Source organism: Drosophila persimilis, unplaced genomic scaffold (assembly GCF_003286085.1).
Source record: "Drosophila persimilis strain 14011-0111.01,24,50 unplaced genomic scaffold, DperRS2 tig00001462-arrow-arrow-pilon, whole genome shotgun sequence".
NCBI classification, from domain to species: domain Eukaryota; kingdom Metazoa; phylum Arthropoda; class Insecta; order Diptera; family Drosophilidae; genus Drosophila; species Drosophila persimilis.
In genome coordinates, this window is record NW_020825496.1 from 21,775 (window position 1) to 45,140 (window position 23,366).

The 23,366-nt window shown below is 43.8% G+C and overlaps 1 pseudogene; it reads left to right on the top strand.

Moving 5' to 3' along the window:
* Positions 1-18,565: 18,565 nt before the first annotated feature.
* LOC113566976 lies at positions 18,566-20,031 on the top strand (annotated as a pseudogene).
* Positions 20,032-23,366: the final 3,335 nt, after the last annotated feature.

A 23,366-nucleotide genomic window follows, 5' to 3' on the forward strand; every position in this document is an offset into this window, starting at 1 on the left:
TGGATGAAATACAAGAAAAAGGAATCCGGGGGAAAGAAGAAAGGGCAGTCGAAGAAAACAAAGGGGAAAACGATGGGGAAAATCAGGGAATAATTGCAGGCGGGGAAGAGAATGTGGGAGTGAGAAAAAGTAAGGGAAAACTATGAATACCCTTTGAAACGAAAGAAGAAAACCAGCTCCTTCTCACAGAAGCCGCACTTATTATAGGCTTTCATTATTTGCCTTTGCCTCTTCGCCGAGTAATTAAAATGCAAAGCAAAGTTTAGCAATTTGAGCCTAATAATAATGGCAGCAGAAGCAGCAGCGAACAGGAGCGGACGGCAGCATAACGGGCGGGAAATCAACAAACAAACAACTAAATGGGGACAAACAACAAAATGGTTAGCCCCATTTTGGCACATTTCAACGCATCATTTCCCAGAGATGCCAGACATTGAAACTGTCTTAACGTTTTCAATTTCCGTCTCAAAGCCGAGAGCAGGGAAGAGAGAGAGAGAGCAGGAAAGAGAGAGGTTGAGAGAGTAAAGTGTGGTAATTGAAAATTGAATGTGTCCCGTCGTCGAAGTGGACACAGACCCCAAAAACATCATAAAAGCTTAGACCTAGAACCGCATAATGCACTGAGAGAATATTTATGGAGACTACGATATATTTCGATTAACATACAGGCGATAACGTTACATATCGATAGCCATAAAACGTGAAATATTATTTTGATCAAAACATTATAAATTAAACTTTAAATAATTATTTAAAAATTAAGTAGAAATACAAATAATTATAATTCATAATATTCTTATTATTATTCCATTGTACTATAAATAAATCTACAAAATATGTACATATAATACGATAATTTTGATCAAAACAATTTAAATTGAACTTCATAAATATTTGAGTAATTAATAATAAAAATAGATAATTCTATTATTATTCCATAAAAAAACTGTAAATAAATCTACGGAATATATAAATATTTCCTTAGTTTTCTCCAGGTGTCAACCCCATTCGGATTATATAGATTTATCCACTTCCAAATTTAAGTTTAAGGCAGCAGCAGTTCATGGGTTAAAGTATCTCTCAAATGCAGCTCATTAAAAATATTTTCAAACTCAAAAATGTCTATAATTTTCGCTTCTTTCGCCATTCCCAGGTTAGACGGCCTACATTATATTGCTAAAAATGTGAATTAATTTGAAGTTGGCGTACATATAACGTAGAGCAATCGATAGTATCGAGCCAAAACGATCTGAATTATGATCACTAGATTTAAGAGATATACAAAATAAAACGAATGAGCAAGGAACTACATCGAGCGGATTAAGGAAGGTCTTAATTGGGTAGACGGATTCCACTGGAAAACTGTTGAAGGGACTTAGCTCGTACAGGTTTTATGAAAAATGTCTAAGATGAGCTCTCTTACCGCATATTTAAAGAATGTTTCAGGAGCCCACCTGTGCTAAGAGTAAGCCCAAGAAGGCGAGTTGTGGAATGCACAGACGCAAGAAGTCGGCTTGCAAAAAGCGGAAAAGCAGAAGGTCCAAGAAAAGATGCTCAAAGCCACCCTGCAAGTTTCGCAAATCCCGCAAATCCAACAAGTCAAAGTCCAAGACGAAATTTGGCTAAAAAGAACCAAAGAAAATTACTGTAAATTCACACGTGTTGATCCTGGAAGTCGAGTTTTATAGACTGGAATATCCGTATTTCCAAGTTTTTTTCTATAAACAAAATAATTTTATAAATATAAACAATTTTTATAAACAAACGAGGGGGAACGTTGTGAGTTGCTGCGGACACCGCAACTCTACATTTATACCCGATACTAAGTCAGTATGGCTCTCCTCCGGCAGCGCCGCTAATATTAAACGACACGACAAAGAGTGCGTGCGAGAGAGACAGAAAATCAGTCTGAGCGTGACGTCGGGCGCTGCGTAGCCAATGCAAATTGATTTGTTCCTTTTGGCTACAAAAATTATCTGATCTGATCCAGATTCAGCAATCTGATAGATATGGTCATTATCTATGATTCTGCGTTTTTAGTTTTCTCAAATCTGCAATATTGTGGATGCAACAGAAATTTGTGGGTGGGGCGAAATTTTGAGATATACGTTTTATAGTGAGATCTAACAGAAGTGCGGATACCAAATTTGGTTACTCTAGCTTTAATAGTCTCTGAGATTTGTGAATATCCCAAGATTTGCATTCTTTGCGGGGGCGGAAGGGGGTGTGGCGAAATTTTGAAACAAACTCGTCTCGGTCCGATATATTTGGAGTGTGGATACCAAATTTGGTTGCTCTAGCTTTTATGGTCTCTGAGATCTAGGCGCTAATGTTTTACTCTAAGCAAAGCCGCCTATGCTACGTGTGTGTTAGAGACAGACAGGGCGAGAACAAATGAAATTGTTTTCTTGATGCTGGCTATAATAATAATACGATCCAATTCAGATTCTGCAGTCTAAAAGATATGGTCATTCTCTACGATTCTGCGTTTTTTGGTTTTCTCGTATCTTTAAAATTGTGGATGCCACAGATTTTCGCCCTTTGTGGGGGCGGAAGTGGGCGGGGCAAAGTTTTGAAATATTTTTGTAGCAGTGACATATCACAGAAGTCTGGATCCAAAACATCGTTGCTCTGGCTCTTATAGTCTTTGAGCATTAGGCGCTGAAGGGGACGGACAGACGGACAGACGGACGGACGGACAGACGGACAGACGGACGGACGGACAGACGGACAGACAGACATGGCTCAATCGACTCGGCTATTGATGCTGATCAAGAATATATATACTTTATGGGGTCGGAAACGATTCCTTCTGGACGTTACACACATCCACTTTTACCACAAATCTAATATACCCCAATACTCATTTTGAGTATCGGGTATAAAAAGCATGAGCTTTTCGATGCGCCTCTTGTACGAGTCGTACAGCTCGTGTTTGTTCCTACCTACGAAGTATATATGCCTCTGCAACTTTCCGCTCCAGACCATTTTCAGGTAAGCAATGGCCAGAGTGGGATACAGCATCACGTATAGTTCAACTTACGAAAGTCAACCATTTCCTTGGTGACCTTCCGGATCGTCTCGAACATCTGCTCATAGTCCTCGGGCACCTTATCTGGTACAGTACTACAGAACCTTTGCTGGATCGGTCCGAGTCCAGCGAACTCATAAAAATCGACGAAATCTTCGTCGAATTTACTGTTACCCACGCCGTCATCTTTCTGCACCTCCGATATCCCAGAGTCTAAAACTGTGTCAGCTTCTGCGTGGTTATTTATAAGCAGCGAGACATTTATTGCATGTCCCATCGGTCTTTTGCCAGGGTTCCTTGCATTTTTTTTTTTTTTTGTTCGATTTCTTAATTTTGTGGCGATTACTAATTCTGATATAGGAATTTATAGGGCGATTTCAATATAACGTGACAACTGTATACGTTAGTTGTCCGTCCAACCAGCACACGAGTCGTTCTAGAAAAGAGGAAACAGGGTTTCAATAGTTTCCACAGTTGCAATCGACTTCGATATACACATAAACAGCTGAGTGGCCTGCTTACATAACGAGTGAGCGATGAGATTATCAAAAGGATTGCGCAGACGCAACCGTGTCCAATGCAGCGTGTCCAATAGCCATAGAAGATTTTAGTGTGTGGCTGCGACAGGATTTCAATGTTGTTCTGGATATAGCACAGCAATTGATGATAGCTATCGATACGGTATGAAACACTGTCGACACAAAAATTTAAACTCGGTCGAATTATTTCGAAGTCGTAGTACAACAATACGCGAAAGCCGGAGAATGTATGTATACTTAATATTAAAATTAGTGACAAAAACATCGAAACGATACGATGTGGAAACGATTCATAGCTTCATTGGACATCTTTGTTTTGGCGTTTCCTTTTCCGTCAAAGAATCTGCACAAGAATTTTTGCTGTAAAAGTTTCAACTGAAAAATAAGTAAAATAAGTCAAATTTGTATGGCGTACCGATGCGTCCCTTTGATCCCAACTTCCACGACCTGGATGCCGACTTTCGTTTCACTTTAACTTTTATGTCTATTTTTTTTCAGAAATGGTTGAACAGCTTAAGTTTCCCCAATCGTTTATGGTTATACGACAATCGTCGTATTCGTTGAAAGCGGTATCCAACGGCCACACATCTCTGGGCATCGTCGCATCTGATGGCGTCGTCATTGGCACAACAACGCGAAAGACTTCGGAACTAATGGAAGCGCGACATGGCGCACGTGGCCCCAATGTAAATTTTCATACAAAAAATTGAATTACAAATACACAAGAAACTCAATCGAAGGAGTCTCTCAGGTTTAAGTTGAATGAAATATGTCGGATTGAAAGCAAAGCCACGACCAGGACTCATTTTAGTTGAAGGTTGTTCTCCGTACGAGCAACATCTGTAGCTACAAATTTCCTTTTTTTAATTTCAAATAATTAGTACTAGTATTTTTATTGTAATTTTTCCGAATTTTTGTTCTTTATTCTTTGGTTTTATGAAAATTTCTAAGATGAGCTCTGTTACCGCATTTTAAATTACCTGCGGGACAGCAAACGCCGCAAAGCCATATGGATCCATATACCACGGGCAGAGCGCGGTACACGTCGCAGCGCAGCGTTGGCTTGCGATCTCCCCAGGCCACAGAGCTCGGTACCGAGTTCTTTGCGCATTTGAATCCACTAATTAGTGCCGCAGTTCCCATTCGACGACTACTCTAGGCCCCGCGACGCGACCCCCGATCTCCTCCAATGTGCTGCTCTAATTTCTCCACGGAGTTGAATTGTCCATCACTACCTCCATCGTTACGAGCACGACGTTGCTTGTGGCGGGCCTTGACCATGGCTGTCTTCTTAATTGGCTGCTTGATTTGCTCCATGGAGTTTTGCTTGCCGTCTCCAGCGCCTACTTTACGATCGTTTCCGTGCTTATAGCCGTCCTTAATCATGGAAGCTCGAATTGTCCCACCGAGTTGCACTTTCCGTCTCCACCACCATCGTTGCGACCACGCCCTTGACCATGACAGTTGTCCCAATGTGCTGCTCGTCTCCAGCTTCTTCGTAACGATCACGCTTTTGTTGTTTTGCGGACACGTTGGCACTGTCGCCAATATCCCGCTCGAAGTGCAACATCGACTTTAGCTTGAAGTGGAGCTCGTTGGCGAACTCGTGATCAGACTTCCGGTTTTAAAATTAAGTTCCTATAAAAATTAAAACAAAATTAAACCAATAAAATGGATGAAATACAAGAAAAAGGAATCCGGGGGAAAGAAGAAAGGGCAGTCGAAGAAAACAAAGGGGAAAACGATGGGGAAAATCAGGGAATAATTGCAGGCGGGGAAGAGAATGTGGGAGTGAGGAAAAGTAAGGGAAAAGTAAGAATACCCTTTGAAACGAAAGAAGAAAACCAGCTCCTTCTCACAGAAGCCGCACTTATTATAGGTTTTCATTATTTTTAGTCACTGTGCAACATTTCCGAGATGCAAAGATGCCGCCTGCCTTTACCTTTGCCTTTGCCTCTTCGCCGAGTAATTAAAATGCAAAGCAAAGTTTAGCAATTTGAGCCTAATAATAATGGCAGCAGAAGCAGCAGCGAACAGGAGCGGACGGCAGCATAACGGGCGGGAAATCAACAAACAAACAACTAAATGGGGACAAACAACAAAATGGTTAGCCCCATTTTGGCACATTTCAACGCATCATTTCCCAGAGATGCCAGACATTGAAACTGTCTTAACGTTTTCAATTTCCGTCTCAAAGCCGAGAGCAGGGAAGAGAGAGAGAGAGCAGGAAAGAGAGAGGTTGAGAGAGTAAAGTGTGGCAATTGAAAATTGAATGTGTCCCGTCGTCGAAGTGGACACAGACCCCAAAAACATCATAAAAGCTTAGACCTAGAACCGCATAATGCACTGAGAGAATATTTATGGAGACTACGATATATTTCGATTAACATACAGGCGATAACGTTACATATCGATAGCCATAAAACGTGAAATATTATTTTGATCAAAACATTTGTTGAGACAACGAGCTTTTTCGCTGACTATGATTGTTCAATAATTTCACAAATTATTAATTTCCGAAAACGTTATAAATTTTATTATAGGTATTTTGTGTGTTGAGGGTGGCCGAAGATGCCAGAGCCTTTTACAATAGTATTAGAGTGACACACTTGGATGAGGCAAGCGAGCCGATCTCGAGCCAAAGTAATAGATTGGGGACAAAAAGGGTCTGTTCTCCAACTATATCAAGCGGTAACTGCTAGAGCAGGCGCAGCTGCTGACGGCTTAGCGACGGCATAGTAAAAGAAAAGATAACAAGAGCGAGCATAGATAAGAATAGATGATTAAATGAGAGCATGTTGCTGAGCGAGCATAGATAAAGCTACGCTTACGTTACGTTAGTTTAGTATAATGACCAAAATAGAAAAGAAAGTGAATTGATAGGCAATAAAACAATGGTATAAAATTTACACTCGGGCTTCGCCCGAACATACTCCCCCCGTGGAAGGATCCATGCCTTTCACCTCATCTCGTAGAGGCAATAGACATAGTTTTGCAAGTGCTCTTCGGCTAACACCTGTAGCCATCCTGATCAAGGCGACTCGAGATACGCCATCAGCTCCTGGGATGAGCTCGAGGATTCTCGCTAGAGGCCACTTCAGAGGAGGGAAGTTCTCGTCCTTAACAAGAACGACATCATTGACGTGAAGCTCAGGATTCCGGGTGCGCCACTTCGTTCTTTCTTGAAGACTGGTTAAATACGATTGGCGCCAGCGAGACCAAAAGATTTGCTGAAGCTGTGTGACCTTCTGCCAACGGTCCAAGCGATCGACGTTTAAATGAACCAAGTCAGGCTCCAAGAAGGTTGTGATAGGGGCGCCAACTAGAAAATGGCTGGGCGTGAGTACATCGAGATCTGCAGGGTTCTCTGAAAGAGGAAACAATGGCCTTGAATTAATGATTGCACAGATATTGCACGCGAGAGTGCGCAGCTCATCAAATCCAAGAAGCGAGGATCCGAGGGCACGTCGAAGATGATGCTTAGCAAGCTTGACTGACGCCTCCCACAATCCTCCAAAATGTGGCGATCTAGGAGGAATGAAACGCCAATCGATGCAATCGTTGAGACAAGCTTGATGCACGGCTTCTTGATGACTGTCGCTTAGGAATAGCGACTTAAGTTCCGCCAGTTCGTTCCGCGCTCCAACAAAATTTGTGGCATTATCTGACCAAATACGAACCGGTCTTCCACGGGTGCAAATGAAACGGCGAAGAGCAGAGAGGAACGCAGATGTTGTAAGATCCTTCACAAGCTCGATGTGAACCGCCTTGGTGGAGAAGCATATAAAAATGCTCATGTAGCACTTTAGTGGGGGCCGGTTTCGAACTTCTGATTTATACAGGAACGGACCGCAATAGTCCACGCCGGTAACTAAAAATGCACGAGATTCGCTGACTCTGTCCACCGGAAGATCTGCCATTATTTGCTCGAGAGTTCGAGGCTTCACTCTAAAGCATCTGACACACTTTTGGATTACGTGTGCTACGGTCTTTCGGCCACCGATTGGCCAGTACGTTTGACGAATGATGGCTAATAGCGACTGGGGTCCAGCGTGAAGGTGCTTTTCGTGTAAGTGCCGTATCAGAGCAGAAGTGATGGAATGATTCTTGGGCAATATTATGGGATGCCGTGCTTCAAAGTCCAAGGTAGAGTTTTTAAGACGCCCTCCAACTCGAAGCAAACCGCAATCATCTAAAAATGGCGAAAGAGAGGCGATCGAGCTTGAAGCCTTGATGTCCTTTCGCGTTTCCAGGGCTCTTATTTCAGTGGATAGACGAGATTGTTGAGTAAGACGAATAAGCAGTTCGGTTCCCAAACGCAAGTCCTCCACAGTTATTCCAGACTTTCGTCGATGAATGAATTTGCATACATACGCAAAAATTCTTTGCATTTTGGGGAAGGAATTTACAAACTTTGATTCTTCCACCAAATATCTTGACGCGCAGTTTGTAATTAGTATGGTTTTTCGTGCCTCCAAAACCGGCTCTGGAAGAGCAGGTGTACTTGGCCATTGATCCTTACTGGCTGTCAAGTATGTAGGTCCATACTTCCAAAGATGAGAATTGATGAGCTCAGCTGGTAATGATCCTCGAGAAAGCATATCGGCAGGGTTTAGATCAGTTGGCACGTGCAGCCAAGACATTCCAGATGTGAGTTCCTGAATAACAGAAAGTCTATTAGCGACAAATACATTGAAGTTGGATGGTTGATTCTTGATCCAAGCCAAAACGACTGTGGAGTCACACCAGCAATAATAAGAGCACTTGAAGTTCATCAAAGACACTTCATGCATAAGCTGAGCGAGTAGCGCTGCACCACATAATTCCAACTTGGGTATTGTGATAGTCTTCAGTGGCGCTACACGAGATCTGGAAGATAGAAGATTTGCCTTGACTCCATTGTCGCCTTGCGAAACAGCGTAGATGCAAGCTCCATAAGCACTCATGCTGGCATCACAAAATCCATGCATTTCAAGGTTGCTGCTTCGAAGGAAAGATAGGCGCGGGAAAGAAATTTGTTGCATAGAGTCAAACTGCTGAATAAAGTTGATCCAAGTTGTGCGTAAGGAGACTGGCAGACTTTCATCCCAATGAAGCTTTTCTTTCCACAGCTGCTGTAGAAATATTTTTGCTTTAGTAATAACTGGCCCTATAAGTCCGAGTGGATCATAAAATCGTGCAATAGTTGACAATACAACTCGCTTAGTTGGTTTCGAAGGGACTTGATTGGGACAGAATGAAAATAATAGCTCATCCGAAGTGGGATTCCATGCTAAACCTAGCGTCTTGGTTACATCGCTGCCATCAGTAAATTTAACAAATGTTTCCCTATCTTCATGGGGTGTTTGATCGAGTACATATGTATCGTTGGAACACCATTTTCTGATCTTGAAATTTCCTTTGGCTAATAGTCCTGACACCTGGCGAATTATTTCCAGCACCTCATTTGTAGTATCTCCCCCCGTTAGCAAATCATCCACGTAAAAGTCCCGCAGCACAACTTCAGAGCCAATTGGATATGACGAACTCTCGTCTGCCGCTAGTTGGTGCATAGAACGGACGGCCAGAAATGCTGCTGGTTTCGTTCCATAGGTCACGGTATCCAGCTTGAATGTCCTTAGCTCCTCGAGGGGTGAGTCACGCCACAGTATGCACTGCAGAAAACTATCTTGGGGCGAGACACGGACGCATCTATACATTTTACAAATGTCACCAGTCAATGCTATACGAAAGGTACGAAATCGAAGAAGAGTCGTAACTAACTTTGGCTGAATTGTTGGGCCTGACATCAATATATCGTTGAGGGAATATCCTGTAGATGTACAAGCGGATCCGTCGAAAACTACTCGGAGTTTTGTGGTGGTTTTGTCTTCTCTTAAGACGCAGTGATGAGGAAGAAAAAATTTGCATTGTTTAAGTGCGTCACTTTTGACAGGGGACATGTGATTCAAATCGACGTATTCCTTTATAAATGCGGCGTATTGGGCCTTGAGAAGCGGTTTGCGAACCAACTTGCGCTCTAGATTGAGAAATCTGCGATAGGCTTGTTGATAAGAATCTCCAAGAAGACTGTCACTCAGCTTTAAAGGCAATTGAACGCAATATTCGCCACTTGGAAGCCGACCGCAATGTTTTTTGAAATGTTCCTCGCAAGCAATTTCCTCCTTTGTTGCTTCTGTAGCGGGACCGTGGCAGTTTTCCACTTCCCAGAACCTTCGCACTAGCTCATCCAAACCAACGGTAGGCGCTTGACTCAATTCCGTCGAACTAGAGGCAGCTAGGAGCACTGAGCTGCGGGAGTACTGACCTCCACCTGTGACAACCCAGCCGAGACGGGTTTTTTGTATTATAGGAAGTCCCCTCTCCAATTTGATCTGTCCAACGCATAAAATGTCGTAAAATAAGCTGGCTCCAATAAGTACATCGATGCGCTGAGATTTGTTAAAGTGTGGGTCAGCAAGGCTGATATTGGATGGCATTTCCCATTTGGATACATCAAATGAAGAAGCAGGCTGGTTTCCTGTAATACGTGGAGCAACGAGAGCTGTGAGACTCGTGAAGTAATCGGAAGTCCTGGATTGAATGACCAAATTAACTGAACCTTCCGTGTGAAATGCAGAATCAGCGCCGATACCCGATACTGATACCGACCCTTTGGCTCGTTTCAGCTGAAGCCTCTGAGCAAAGCGAGAGGTTATTAAATTAATCTGAGAGCCTGAATCCAGAAGAGCCCGGCAAGGAAGAAGATCACCAACTCGACTCTTTATCATAATGACTGTCGTGGCTAGAAGCACTACGTCTGAGCTAAGATTCTGAGCAGGAGGCGAGCATGGTGATGAAGCGGCAACAAGAGAACTTGAAAGATTGGGGCCTGGGCATAAGTCTGTCTGAATAGGAGACGTAGTAGCGTTTGCAGGTTCCGTGTTAACTGACGTAGGCAGCGGATTGTTGATATGTAAAAGGGTATGATGCTTTTCACCGCATGTGCGACAAGAGCCTGAACTGCAGGAGGTATTCCGATGTCCCTTCTTCAAACAGTTGAAGCAAACTCTAAGCTTCCTTGCCTCTCTAAGACGCAAAGATGGCGAAAGGTTTCCAAAGCGAGTGCAGCTGTAAATGTTATGCCCTTTATTATCACAGAACACGCATTCCAATACGATTGTATTTGTAGCAACAAGACTGTGTTTTGAATGAGTGATTCGTTTATGTTTTCCAACCTGACTGCTATGGATTTGAATCAACATAGCTTGATCCATGGTCTCCATGGCTTGACATCTCCTCTCCAAAAAAGCCGAAAAATGGTCCCATGTTGGTATGACGTTAGGGGGCGACAGCTCCTCCCATTTGGTCCTGGTATCAGAGTCGAGATACTTGTATGTGGAGTGAACGATGATGCATCCAGCTATTTCCTCCATGGTACCCATCGATCTAAGCGCTCTCATGTGAGAATGAAGCTTGTCCGATAAAGTACGTAGCTTTGTAGTTGACCCATCTTCAACCTTCTCATGCCTCAGAATCTCAGCGACGTGTGCCTGAAAGATTAAACGTTTATTATTGAAACGATTGTTTAAAATGTCCAATGCAATATCATAATTGCTCTCCGATACTTCCAAAGAGCGAACAGCCTCCAGGGCAGGTCCATCCAAACATGAGCGCAGGTGCTGGAACTTCTCAATCTTTGATAGAAAGGGCTCCTGATCTATTACTGTGCTAAACATCGAGTAAAAGTCTGCCCACTCAGTATAACCTCCACGGAAAGTGGGAAGTTTAATGTCAGGAATATGATATCGTGACCGTACATTTCCGGAGGCAGTAACGTTGAGCTCGGGTCGTATCGTTGAGTGATGCGGCATGTTCTGGGTAGTCCTGCGGAGTGCTGAGCGAATACGAACTTCGATTTCCATCGCCAAATCCTCAAAATTGTTGCTTAAGTTGCTGCCAATTTCGCTTACATCAAGCTCTTCTAAATTAGAATGAGTAACATTAAATGAGTCGGATATTTTTTCCAAGAATTTTAAATGAACACTTAGCGCATCTTCGCTGATTGGGTTGTTTTCATCATTCAATATCGTCTCTCGAAGTGAAACGGCTTTGTTGTATATTGAGAGTGCCTTTAGTTTGTAAAAAGACACCCTGTTTTCCGGCACGTCATTAGACTCATCCATTTTCGACAGGCAGCAGCGAGCAAAGCACAAAGAAGAATCGAAGAACCAACCGTTTGATTTTTTTTGGTATGCAAGCGCAAGTGCAGCGAACCCGAAGCCGCTAATGCACGTAGCTGTATTAGTGCTTGTAAGCAAGCGCGCGACGAAATGGGAACTAACCGCTTCGCGTTCGAACAGTTATGTTTAGCGGATAATTTTCACTGTTTATAATTGTTTATTTCCAAATTGTTACTGACGATCACGTCGGGGTCACCAAATGTTGAGACAACGAGCTTTTTCGCTGACTATGATTGTTCAATAATTTCACAAATTATTAATTTCCGAAAACGTTATAAATTTTATTATAGGTATTTTGTGTGTTGAGGGTGGCCGAAGATGCCAGGGCCTTTTACAATAGTATTAGAGTGACACACTTGGATGAGGCAAGCGAGCCGATCTCGAGCCAAAGTAATAGATTGGGGACAAAAAGGGTCTGTTCTCCAACTATATCAAGCGGTAACTGCTAGAGCAGGCGCAGCTGCTGACGGCTTAGCGACGGCATAGGAAAGAAAAGATAACAAGAGCGAGCATAGATAAGAATAGATGATTAAATGAGAGCATGTTGCTGAGCGAGCATAGATAAAGCTACGCTTACGTTACGTTAGTTTAGTATAATGACCAAAATAGAAAAGAAAGTGAATTGATAGGCAATAAAACAATGGTATAAAATTTACACTCGGGCTTCGCCCGAACATCGACTTTAGCTTGAAGTGGAGCTCGTTGGCGAACTCGTGATCAGACTTCCGGTTTTAAAATTAAATTCCTATAAAAATTAAACCAAAATTAAACCAATAAAATGGATGAAATACAAGAAAACGGAATCCGGGGAAAGAAGAAAGAGCAGTCGAAGAAAACAAAGGGGAAAACGATGGGGAAAATCAGGGAATAATTGCAGGCGGGGAAGAGAATGTGGGAGTGAGAAAAAGTAAGGGAAAACTATGAATACCCTTTGAAACGAAAGAAGAAAACCAGCTCCTTCTCACAGAATACGCACTTATTATAGGTTTTCATTATTTTTAGTCACTCAGTCAACGAATTGAAATAAGTCCCAAAAACTATATATACATATATCAAAAATAATTCCGATCTTTATTCAAAATTTTAAACGAAGCATCTCCGTGTGCCACATTCGGAGGCGCCCCAATAGGACTCGCTCTTCAGTCTGATTCGCGGCTGAGGCTGGAAAATGGTCAATGGCTGTGTGTTGGAGTGACTGGAAGGAAGGCTAATATATACCGTTACAATTTTCTGGAATATCTTGAAGATGGTTTGGCCCATGGGCCACTTGTAGGAGATTGTGCAGCTCCACAAAACTTGTGATCCGTGAAGTCGTAGGGCTGCGCGATGGCCATCATCATGGACCAAGCGAGGATGCGTTTCACTAGCCTGTGCCCTCACCGAAGATCCCATTTCCATCAGCTATGCGCCCCCGAATGATAGCCTTTGATTTGGACAGTAATTTATAATAAAAATAATTTATATTTTGACAATAATATGTATGACTTTAGATGCAAAGAAAAGCCAACTTTTCCAGACTGCAAATCCCTTGAGAAATGCCACAAACCCCGCAGAAGAGAAGGAGCCATAGGGGCAGGGGCAGGGACAGTAGCAGGTGCTGAGGGGTAGGTGGGGCTGTGCGACTGACAGACAGAAGACAAGCCCTGACAGGCATCGAGGCAGCAACTTGTTTGGCTGTTGTTGCCTCGTTTTCGCTTTTCATTTAAATTTTGCAAAATTTCCGAGATGCAAAGATGCCGCCTGCCTTTGCCTTTGCCTCTTCGCCGAGTAATTAAAATGCAAAGCAAAGTGCAGCAATTTGAGCCTAATAATAATGGCAGCAGAAGCAGCAGCGAACAGGAGCGGACGGCAGCATAACGGGCGGGAAATCAACAAACAACTAAATGGGGGACAAACAACAAAATGGTTAGCCCCAACGTGCACCGGCCAATATCGTGGTACATTTCAACGCAACATTTCCCAGAGATGCCAGACATTGAGACTTTCTTAACGTTTTCAAATCCGCCCCACTACAAACATTGGTCCTTCGAGCCGGATCTTCGCCGGAGAAGCTCACCCCAGCCAGCATCGACGGATCGCTCCAAGTTCAAGATAAGTACTCTTCGATTGTGCCTAACAACAGTGCAGTGATTTTGTGTGAGTTTTCCATCCCAGTCCCAAATTAAACCATACTTCTTTCTGCCAACGGTTGTGGCCTCCTACTTCTCCAAGGGTTTAATTTGATCCGAGCTAGCTCCTGCGTTCAGCTTCCGATACAGTGTAAATAATAGCGCATACAAATGTATCTTAATGCGTATACGTTTACATACACGGAACAAACACTCGCAATACTTATACATGCACGTCGGATTTTACATAAAAAATTTTACCACGGTAAAATTAGTCAGAAAATAAAAACGCTCACGTACGAACAGCTTTGAAAAACGTTAACAAATTGTGTGGACAATTAGGGCGATTTAATTATTAATTGATTTTATTTCGGGTTGTGTGTCGACTGCGCGAGCACAATAGGACTGATCGGCCACAGCAAGTGACCCTCAGCTAAGTTTATTTGTTTCCGCAATTTTACATTTAAACGCTTTTACAAATATTTTTAAAAGCTGTTCCTTTAACAGCGGAACCACTACTTAACATGGTTGGGAAACTCTACATAATGTTACAGAGAAATGGAAAAGGCACTTTACATTACAAGAAATCAACATTTTCTGGCAACGAAGTGGGCTTGTTTACATTTGGAAATTGCATTGTAAGTAATAAAATTATAAATTTAACAAATAGAAGCTGTATTAATTATAATTTCTTTGCCAATTTAATTACAGCGGACGTATATATGTAAGATTAATATTAAAGCATCGTTTATTAATAATGTTTTGATCGAAAAAGAGTACAAAGTGTTTGATTTAAGATGTGCAATTAATGATTGAAAAATTAGAAGAGTGTTTCTAATTGAATTACCGAAAACTTTGGGTGGCTGTAATTTAAATTATTTATTTGGCGGGGCGAAAAAATTGATACGCTCGATCTAATTCAAGGTTGGCGAACAACTATATTTTCTTCACAATTCAAATCTCTTACTCTAGCTAACCTACGGTGGCAAAGCGGGGCGAATTCGCCAAGAGCGAGAGAGCGAGCTATTATTGCGCTCCCGCTTTGCCCTAGCCTAACTTACACTAGACTTCATAATTAAGATCAATAACTAATAATGGATGGAAGGTCACGCAACACCGGCCCCGTTGAACGCCTGCATCGGCTTCAACAGATTGGGAGCGGCGCCTCCCTACGAGCCACTCCTGAGGCGGCAGATTGTCCTCGGCCACGATGACGAGGTCTCCTTCCTCGAGGTTCGGCTGCTGCTGGTGCCATTTGCCCCGAATTTGCAGCCCCAGGACATATTCGCGGGACCATCGCTGCCAAAACGCTTGCCTGACTGACGAGACAAGTCGCCATCGCCGCAAGCAACTGAGACTCTCCTGGTCCGGAGTCCGCAGTGCTGGGGGGGCGATGAGCGACCCGCCTGTCAGCAGGTGCCCGGGTGTTAGGGCCTCGCCGTCGCTTGGATCTTGGCTGATGGCTCCCAGCCTCGATGCCGACGAGGACTGTGGTGAGCTCTTCGGCGGTTAGGAACGCGCTGCCTACCTCCCGTAGGAGTAGGCTCTTGGCAGTTTTTACACCTGCCTCCCATAGCCCTCCCATGTGAGGAGCCTCCCACGCAAATTCGAATCCGTTTTTTGACGCGAAGTCGCGAATTGTGTCTCCCTGCTCCTTGAGCCTGATCCGCAGAGCTCAGAGATGGCGGCTCGCTCCGACGAAGTTCGTCCCGTTGTCGCAATGGACGACAAGAGAGGTAAGGAGAGGTACTCTTCCATGAGTTCCAAGTACATTTTCTTCAACTCAGGGTCACGATGCAATCATCTTTCAAGCGACAAAAACCGCCGTTTCGCAACCTCAAAGGAGTTGCCTAAACAATTTGGATCTGATTTAAACGGGAGCCTTACTTCGAACCGACCTGATGATAGTACCTGAGTCGTCTTACGATAGTGTTCTTCACATAGCTTGTGCTCAGGTGTGGCAATTTTCTTGGTAGATGGCATTTCTTCCAGTGACCAAAACTTTTTCAAGGTCCTATCGATGGATACTAGCAACTCTTCACTGCAACTCAAACTGTTTGTAATTTGAGGAGCAGATCTCCTCGAAACATATTTTCCCGACACAACCCAACCAAGAAGGGTTTTCTGAAGAGTTGGAAAGTCAGGACCTTGTTTAATTTGACCAACAGCTAATAATTCAAAGAACGATTCTGCTCCAATTAACATATCTATTCTTTGTGGCTTGTAGAAATAAGGGTCTGCCAGTGGTAGGTTCTCTGGGATTCGTCAGTCAGTCACATTCACTGACTGGTCAGGGTGATAACCTGAAATTGATTTCAGGATCCAAAAATCAAAGAAGAACTCACTACCATTTATTCGCGACTTCACCACTGTGTGTATTTTATCCTTTACTTGAGAATTAGATTCACCAATTCCAAGCAAGTTAATACAGGACTCCTCTCTACGGATCTGTAAGCGATTAGCGAGGTCCTCGGTAATGAAATTTGTTTATGATTCAGAGTCGAGCAGAGCTCTGGCCAGAATGTGTTCACCGCTCTTAGTTCGGACGCTTACGATCGACGTAGTCAGAATCACGCTGTCGCATGCAAAACATGTGACGTGGAAGGTTGATCCTGATTTGATGGAGGAGAAGGACTCTCTTGGGGTGCTGGCAACGCGAGACTATTAGCCGACACTGTGTATCGATGCAATAATGTATGATGTGAGCGGCTGCACACTCGACATTTATTGGCTTTGCATTTTACAACAGCGTGGCCTTTTCGCAGAAAATTAATGCATAGGGATGCCGACTTAGCAAACTCAAACCTTTGCATCACCGAGAGACGCGAAAATGAAGGGCAATTTGACACTACATGGTCTCCTGAATTGCAGTAGCTACAAGTTTGCTGAGTTCTACTGTTGGTGGAAGTGGAAGAACAAGCAAATGAACTGCGATTATGTTGCTTGCTTGGCATGACTTTGTCTTGCCTTGGCTTGGTCGATTCTTCAGCAGACAGATGCTGGTATCGACGATTCAAGACTTTCTCAAAGTCGGACCAAAGCGGCAACTTCTCATAAGTAAGCTGTTCATCCGACTTTTGTTTCGTCACTGGGTCGACTCTGTTTAAAACGAGATGAATGAGCATTGCATTCGAAATTTTTGTATCATCTCCGATCGACAGTAACGATCCGTAAATCGACGAAACAGTATCGATTAGAGTTCTTAGAGATGATGCAGATTGATGCGACATTCTCGGCAGATTGAACAATGTGGAAATATTATTCGTGAAAATCAAATAATCGTTGTCATATACTCGTTTTAGGCCAGTCATGGCCTTTTCATAATTTGCCTCGGTGACTTGGAACGCCTTTATTGTTCCTAATGCTTCATCAGAGAGGCATGAAATCAAATGATTAAATTTTTCGATCACCGGTATGCTGTTGTCGCTATGGACTAGTCTCTCAAAAAGGCTAATGAAATTTTTGAATTCCGAGTGTTTACCACTAAATTTGGGTAATGCCAATTTCGGAAGTCTAGCATGAGTTGGGGCTGAAGAAGACACTGGCTTCGTCTCGCTTGCTGCATCAAAGGCGGCGATAAGCGACATTATCTTTCCTTTGGTGACAATTATCAGCTCTTCCAACTCGGCTGCATATGCTTCATCACCTGTTATGTCCTCGATTTGCTCCTGCAAATGGTTAGCCTTTTCAATTGAAGCTTTCAAACAATCTAATCTACATTGTAATTCCGGTAATTGCAAAGGAATCGACCCTTGATCTAATCGATCCTCTAAGCGGCGAATGCTTTTTACTCGACTTTTGAGCTTAATCTTTAAGTCTTCAAGAGTGGATTTACTTTTTTCTGCCATAATGTTTGTGTATGAAGATTTTACGCAACAAAGCAGTATTATTTCTATTTATTTATTTATTATTATTTTTTTTTTTTAAATGTTTGAACGAGAACGATAATCGAAAACGAATTTGAATTGAATGTCGAGGCACGAGGTGACGGCCGAAAACAATATACCCGTTAGATACAGGGTAGCGCGTCACTTGGCAAGTAACAGCCGAAAACAATATACCCGTTAGATACAGGGTAGCGCGTCACTTGGCAAGTAACAGCCGAAAACAATATACCCGTTAGATACATGGTAGCGGCAACGAAAATTCTCCCAACAAATACAACGCAAGCAGCAGTGGAGAAGCGAAAACGAAATAATGCACCGGTGCTGCTGCTTGTATGTACATATGTGTGCATATTTTCTATACGCCGTGGCTTGGGTGAACGAACGAACCAACTTTGTGAGGTTCTAACGATGAGAAAGGTAGAACAAAATAAATGGTGGGGGGGGGGGGGGGGGGGGTGGGGGGGGGGGGGGGGTGCGACAGTGATTGCAGTAAACGAAAGATGTATGTATATAGGTCAGGTTTTCGGCCGTGTTCTTCATCACAATGATGGACAGCGGCGGCTGCTGTTGAATTAACTTAATCATAATCATCTTATCCATTAACGGACACTGCGCAGCCGCCACGAAGCTGCTGCCGAGTGAGATCATAACACCGAGCCGCTGCCATTGTTGGCCGTGAAATGCAGTTTAAGATGCTCTCGATGTGGCACTGGCTGTGAAATCGAGTCGCGAAAGTGTGCGATTAGAAATCGAAGCCTGCAACGAAGTACTTAAAGTTATGCTGCTCCTGCTAATACTCAACGGGCTGCCGTGGCCGTGGCCCAAACGACCCCGGACGCAAAGCACACGTTGTCTTTGCCGAATTTTCCGTCCGATCATCTTATACGCTACCTCAACACATTTCCAAAACTGAAACACGAGCTGCCGTCGAACGCCACGACCAGATCAACCTCGTCCGCCTGGTGGGGCCACGAGCGAGATTGTAGTGCTGAAGCACGTTTTCCCCACTGTGCCGGGGATCACACTGGATGGGCGCGAAGCAAGGAGGCTCAGGTGCAGACCTTATACTACCACGCTGACTTCGGCTACATACAGCAACAGTTGATGGAGCTCACTCCGATGTGCATGCCCAAATACCTAACAGACTCTTCCTTGGAATGCACACGATATCTCCGCTTCTGCCGGGGACGAAATCTGCTCTTCGATCTCCGCGACGTGGCACAGCGAGAGGAGCGTATTCGTTACCACATGGATGTGCTGAGTCCAGGCCAGCTGCTAGGTCACTGTGATTTGAATCGAACACGTCTCTCGGCAGAAATGGAACACATTGGATCTGCCCTGCAGTCGTGGGGTCCTGAGCTGCGGAACTTTGCAGTCTTGCCGAAGCCCGTGCTGGAGAGTGGCTTGTGTGACCTGGTCGTGAATACGCCCACTTTCATTATGAAAATTGACGCTACGTACAATATGTATCACCATTTCTGCGACTTTTTCAACTTGTATGCTTCGCTCTTTGTCAACCAGTCCCACCCAGCCGCCTTTAACACCGATGTTCAGATCCTAATTTGGGAGACCTATCCATATGACTCGCCGTTCCGGGATACGTTCAAAGCCTTCTCCCAGCGACCAGTTTGGACCTTGAGTGATTTGGAGGGGAAGCGAGTGTGCTTTCGGAACGTTGTGCTGCCGCTGCTGACACGTATGATCTTTGGGCTGTTCTACAATACGCACATAATACAGGGCTGCTCAAATAGCGCATTGTTTCGCGCCTTCTCCGAGTTCATTTTGCATCGCCTTCAGATTCCTTTCAAACCGCCTCAACGCAGACTACGAAACACAAAGTATGGTCAAGTGCTCAATGAGCAGGATCTACTGTCTCAGCTGGAAGAAAACGATGATTATTTGGTCCAGCGCGTCTCCTATGAGCGGCTTTCCTTCACCGACATTCTGATTGGAATGCATGGCGCCGGTCTGACACACTTACTCTTCCTGCCCAACTGGGCATGCATTTTTGAGCTGTACAACTGTGAGGATCCTAATTGCTACAAGGATTTGGCTCGGTTGCGGGGCGTTCGCTATCGTACCTGGGAGCAGAGGGAACTGGTCTACCCCCAAGACGAGGGTCATCATCCAGAAGGCGGCGCACATGCCAAATTCACAAACTATCGCTTTGATGTAGAGGAATTTTTGCACTTGGTTTCCCAAGCGGCCAGCGAAGTACGCACTCACAAGATAGAAGAGCTGTAGTTCCTTTTTGTGATCCAAATGCATTTATTTGAATTATTTGCTCGACCCAAAAAAAAAATAAAACGGTACATATAACTGTTGCGTCCAAATAGCGGTTCACATATGTCTGTATGTGTCGATATGTGTGTATTTATGTGTTTGTTCGGGCCAGCCGCTGAAGAATAACCGTAACTTTAAAATTATTATTATTGTATGAGCATAGAGAGCCGCCTACATATGTTGTAAAGCATTGACTTTCTGCAGAGCTGCTGCGCTCTCCCGCTAAAGGGGCTCTCTGCCGCCGCCACTTCGGCAACTACTTTGATCTGCTGCCGCCACTTCGGCAGTCACTTTGATCTAACGCCGTCGTCTATAGTTTTAGTTCTATGCTAACCCCTCTGCGCATTGGTTGCATATCGATCTCGCATAAAGTTCATCTGGCAATAGCAAGCAATCGGCTTCCGCTAAGCCACCAAGATTAAATACGAATTATAAAGTTTAACCCAAAATCTCTTTTTATTTTGAAATACATAGGTGCCAAAAAAGCTTGGAATCTCAAACATTGGTGACCCCGACGTGATATAAAACCATTGCTTAATCGCGTTCCGTTAAAACACTTATTAATTATACAATATTGTGTTGTTGGGTAGTTTAACTACCAACAAATACATTTGTGTGCACATTAAAAACAGTTTAAAGTGCAAATTCAGTGAGAGTGCGGCTGGAATATTTATAGACAAATTCCGGTACTTTAAGCGTCGAATCTCTCATTCTCTGCGCAGCTGCAGCCGCGGTTCTTGACTTTTCGTGTCTTGCATTCTCGCTCTCGCGTCTATACATCGTCGCTTAAGCGGTATTTCATTTTCCGTTGTTGTGTCGATTGCACAACGGTTAACATGGACAACGATCCAAATACAGGCGCGGGCGGAAATATTGTGGTGGCTGATTCCAGACTGAGTCTGTATAAACGTAAAAGTCAGTCATTATATGATCGATTGCACAGGCTTGGCGAATCCTTCGCGGGGAATAAAATCGACAAGCTGACCGCCGCGGAAGTCGAGGTGCGCCTTGATATGTTGGCAGAAATTCGAGCGGAATTTAATAAGGCCCATAATGAGTTATAGGCTCTCGATCAAAACGAGATTGGGAGTGAGCTGCGCGAAATCTTCGATACTCTTTTCATATCGTTGAAAGCTGAGTTGCTGGCTGCTGTTGAAGTAAGCCAGTCACACGCCGCTGCCAATTCTACGACTCTGCCAAGCCATTCCGGACATAGTACCATCATCATGGCTCACAAGCAGCGACTTCCTGAGCTGAAGGTGCCGAAGTTTTCTGGTGGATACGTCGAGTTCTCGGATTTTATGGCAATGTTCAAATCGGTGATTGAAGCGGATGCGGATCTCAGTGACATCGAGAAATTCCAGCACCTTCGCTCTTGCCTCGCTGATGCGGCTTTGGATTCGGTTCGATCGTTGGAGCTCTCCAGTGCCAATTATCGTGCGGCTCTGGATATACTTAATAAACGCTTTAATAACAAAAGACTTGTTTTCCAGGCACACATCAAGAAGATTCTTGGGCTAAAGAGGGTAGACTCGCCTTCTGCTAAAAGGCTTCGGGAGTTTTCGGATGCAGTCAATTTACACATGCGAGCGTTGCAGACATTGGGAACTGCTGAGGAGATTTCGGGATTCATGGTTATCAACATGCTGCTGCAGAAGTTGGATTCGAAGACGCAAACCAAATGGGAGGAGCACACATCGTCGGATGCTATACCTACCGCAGAGGAATTCTTCGAATTCTTGCAGCAACGCTGCCAGAAAATGGAGCGATTGGAATATGCTACAGCGACACACGCTAGTAGCGATCAGGTGGGAAAAAACCATTCCTATAAGCATGTTAAGAAAACGTTTGTAGCTTCCAACTCTTCCGCCGACCCGTCTGTATGCGTCTTTTGCCACTCAGCGGGCCATGGAATATACTCGTGCAAGATATTCGAAAATCTCTCACCGTTGCTGCGCCACAAAGAAGTGAAGAAGCTTTCCCTATGCTTCAATTGCCTAAAACCGGGGCACCGGACCCGCGCATGCAATAGTGGAAAATGTCGAGTATGCGGCGGTAGGCATCATAGTTTGTTGCACTTCGTTAGTATGCAGCCCACAACACAAGGCTGCCCAGGTATTACTCCTCCCGATCTGGCCGTTCAACCGGACACTCTTTCCGTTGCTCAAAATTCTGCTAGCAGCTCGTCTCTACCTTCGTCTACCTCTCTTGCTGCCCAAGGTCTTCACTCTGATGTCGTGCTTCTGGCTACAGCCGTGGTTCTCGTGAAGAATTGGTCTGGCGTTTTAGTTCCTTGTCGTGCCATCTTAGATTCAGGATCGCAGTTGCATCTCGTCACATCGAGGTTCGCCCAGCAGCTTCAGCTTAGGAGAACTCAATCGTCTGCACTTGTGTCTGGGCTGGGCGTATGAAGATTTTACGCAACAAAGCACTATTATTTCTATTTATTTATTTATTATTATTATTATTTTTTTTTTAAATGTTTGAACGAGAACGATAATCGAAAACGAATTTGAATTGAATGTCGAGGCACGAGGTATCAAGGGAAAGAGTAGTTGCAAGTGACGGGCGAAAACAATATACACCTTAGATATAGGGTAGCGCGTCACTTGACAAGTAACAGCCGAAAACAATATACCCGTTAGATACAGGGTAGCGCGTCGCTTGGCGAACCGTTAAGCTCAAGAGCGTCAACGAAAATTCTCCCAACAAATACAACGCAAGCAGCAGTGGAGAAGCGAAAGCGAAAACGAAATAATGCACCGGTGCTGCTGCTTGTATGTATGTGTGGATATTTTCTATACGCCGTGGCTTGGGATCTATACGATCCTAACAAAGTAGTATTGTCTACGACATTTTTGCCTGAAACTAATATAGCACCATCCTGAATGATGTCTATTTCTTTGTTTTTTTTCCCTTTTTTTAGTGCAGTTGGCTTTAAAGCCATTAAGTAAATTGGTGAAACAGGTATTCCTTAAATTTATTTGTGCGTAATTGTTAAAAGTTTCACTTTTAAAATTATTCATTAAATAGTATTTCTCCTTACATTCACAAACTTTTTTTATACCCGATACTCAAAATGAGTATTGGGGTATATTAGATTTTGTGGTAAAAGTGGATGTGTGTAACGTCCAGAAGGAATCGTTTCCGACCCTATAAAGTATATATATTCTTGATCAGCATCAATAGCCGAGTCGATTGAGCCCTGTCTGTCTGTCCGTCCGTCCGTCTGTCCGTCTGTCCGTCCCCTTCAGCGCCTAATGCTCAAAGACTATAAGAGCTAGAGCAACGATGTT